The sequence below is a fragment of the Pocillopora verrucosa genome, unplaced genomic scaffold (genome assembly GCF_036669915.1).
Source record: "Pocillopora verrucosa isolate sample1 unplaced genomic scaffold, ASM3666991v2 scaffold_28, whole genome shotgun sequence".
In the NCBI taxonomy this organism is placed as follows: Eukaryota; Metazoa; Cnidaria; class Anthozoa; order Scleractinia; family Pocilloporidae; genus Pocillopora; species Pocillopora verrucosa.
In genome coordinates, this window is record NW_027078182.1 from 19,368 (window position 1) to 21,498 (window position 2,131).

Here is a 2,131-nt window from a genome sequence, read left to right on the forward strand (position 1 = left end):
CGCTGCTCATTGAGCAGCTCATATATTAAACTGATTTTTGGAACTGGGCTGTGGAAAAGAGGCTTGCCTCGTCCCAGCCACGGGTTGCCTCGGTATAGCACTACCTCCGAGTGCGGCCCACTTCCCTCTGGGGAAGACACATTCAATCCAAAACAAAGTCAACGGTATAGCATTCTTTTATGTTTACAGGAGCCCCGCCCGCCCTTAGAGGGGGAAGAGGTGAAAGAGGGATGATAATTCAGACAACAGACAATGGCAGGAACGGCCGCTGGCCTACGTTTTCTGAAGTGCGCAAAGCACTACCACAAGGACCTAGGGGTAAGTGGATTTTTTCACCGAGGGCAGACGCTGAAAAAGCATACTTACCTGACGCGGGAGGTACTGTGATCAAGGAGGCAGTCCTCTCAAGGCGAGGCCCTTTCATTGCACTTCGACTGGGTTGACCCTTGCGATTACCCCAAATGTGGGTAACTCGAGCGTATAATTTCTGGTAGTGGGGACCTGCGTTCGCGCTCGTCCCCGCAAAAGTCATCCAAACTATGTCTATATGGCCCTCTTACTGACTATCGAGGGTATTTTTGCTTTTGCAGTGGACCGGTAGACTTGCAAAGAAAGCAAAGGACGCACAACTGGCCAAGGTGTTGGCACGTTTGGAGGGGTAGAAGTGCATTGGAGAGACTGGAGGAAGGAAACAAGGTGAGTTTCGGGGCGGTGCGTAACTTTGCTGGCTGTTTTTGTTCAAGGCCTGTCTGCTCTATTGTGTGTAAAGTCCTGTTCGTTTGTATTTGCAGGTTGTGCGTGCCGTGCCGTGCTGTGCTATGCGCGCGAAGGGAAAGGAAATGAAAGGAAACCAAACGGCCGATCGACCGAGCGAGCGAGCATAGAAGGGCATTCGACTTGGACCGTGAGTACACTTTGAACCTTTTGAGCGGTTTTATTGTCACTGGAGCCGCTTTTAGAAATGCTATTGCTATCGTTAGTGTATCCTTTGTGCGAGCAAGCGAGTGAACGAATGAACGAGGGAAGGAAACAAACTAGCAGAGTAGTAAAAGTATCGAACCTTTTTCCCGATTCGTTTGCAGTCTGAATCCAACCATTGTCGACTTTCAGTGCCGTTTTTCGCGCGCCTCCTCTTGGAAGTGTGCGAGTGTTTTGCCACGTCACGATGGCTTAAAACTGCGTCTCAGAAGTGTGCGTTTTTTTCCTATTCATTTTTTCGTTCGTTATTTGGAATGATTTGATATCACAGAAGTAGAATTTGACATCATAAACTGTTCATCTCGCGCGTGCTCACTCGCTCGCGCGCGCTCTGTAAGAAAAGTCGATCGCACTAGAGTTTTCGCCATTAGCTGGCCGATTTTTGACAAAAAGGTGTTTTCCCCCCTCGTTTTTTGCTTTGATTTTGTTCCTCACTCACCTACGGCTCTCTATGTGAAATTGTGGTGTATGGAGAGCTATTTATTGGGATAAAACGTTTAGAGATGTTCGCAAGACAAAAAATTGAAGCCTACAACACGGGGTATTCCCAGGCGGTCACCCATCCAAGTACTAACCCCGCCCGACAGGGCTTAACTTCGGTGATCGGACGAGAACCGGTGCTTTCCCTGTGGTATGGTCGTAGACGAGGAAATGGGGTCGAAATTCTGCTTGTTATCGGCCAGGTTCAGGCTGTAAAGCGGCCACATCCCTGAGTGTAGGCGAATTTGAAATTCTAAAGCCCTAGTTTCGTTACTCTAACCCTAAGAAATCGATACTCTAACCCTAAGAAATTGTTACCCTAACCCTAAGAAATGGTTACCCTAACCCCGAAGTCGTTACCTAACCTAATGTATTTTCCTCAACCCAGTTAACACATTGAGGAGCATCGATTTGAAGCACTATTCCCTAGGGAGGGGAGGGAGGGGTCCCAAGAGACATAACGTGTCCTAAAAACCTATTATACAATGTTTTAGCTCCGTAGGTGCGTGTATCTGGCTTTAAAATCTTACAGTGAGGAGATACCAAACGGGTCAGCCTCTGGGACCGTCTGCGGGACTCGCAAGGGCTTGTGGGGGCGACCTGCTACTATCCACCATAAACCGTGGGAAGGATCCCTCGACCACCCCCCTCACCCAGGGCATGCTTCGGCATC

The 2,131-nt window shown here is 49.0% G+C and overlaps 2 non-coding genes and 1 pseudogene across 2 annotated transcripts; 2 read left to right on the forward strand and 1 right to left on the reverse strand.

Moving 5' to 3' along the window:
* Nucleotides 1–126, forward strand: LOC136278632 (U2 spliceosomal RNA; annotated as a pseudogene).
* A 232-nt stretch (nucleotides 127–358) lies between these two features.
* On the forward strand, nucleotides 359–522 carry LOC136278619 (U1 spliceosomal RNA). Its single transcript, XR_010716441.1, has one exon. It is a non-coding gene; the product is annotated as a U1 spliceosomal RNA (small nuclear RNA).
* Nucleotides 523–1,504: 982 nt separating this feature from the next.
* On the reverse strand, nucleotides 1,505–1,623 carry LOC136278613 (5S ribosomal RNA). The gene has a single exon (XR_010716436.1). It is a non-coding gene; the product is annotated as a 5S ribosomal RNA (ribosomal RNA).
* Between the last annotated feature and the right edge of the window lie 508 nt (nucleotides 1,624–2,131).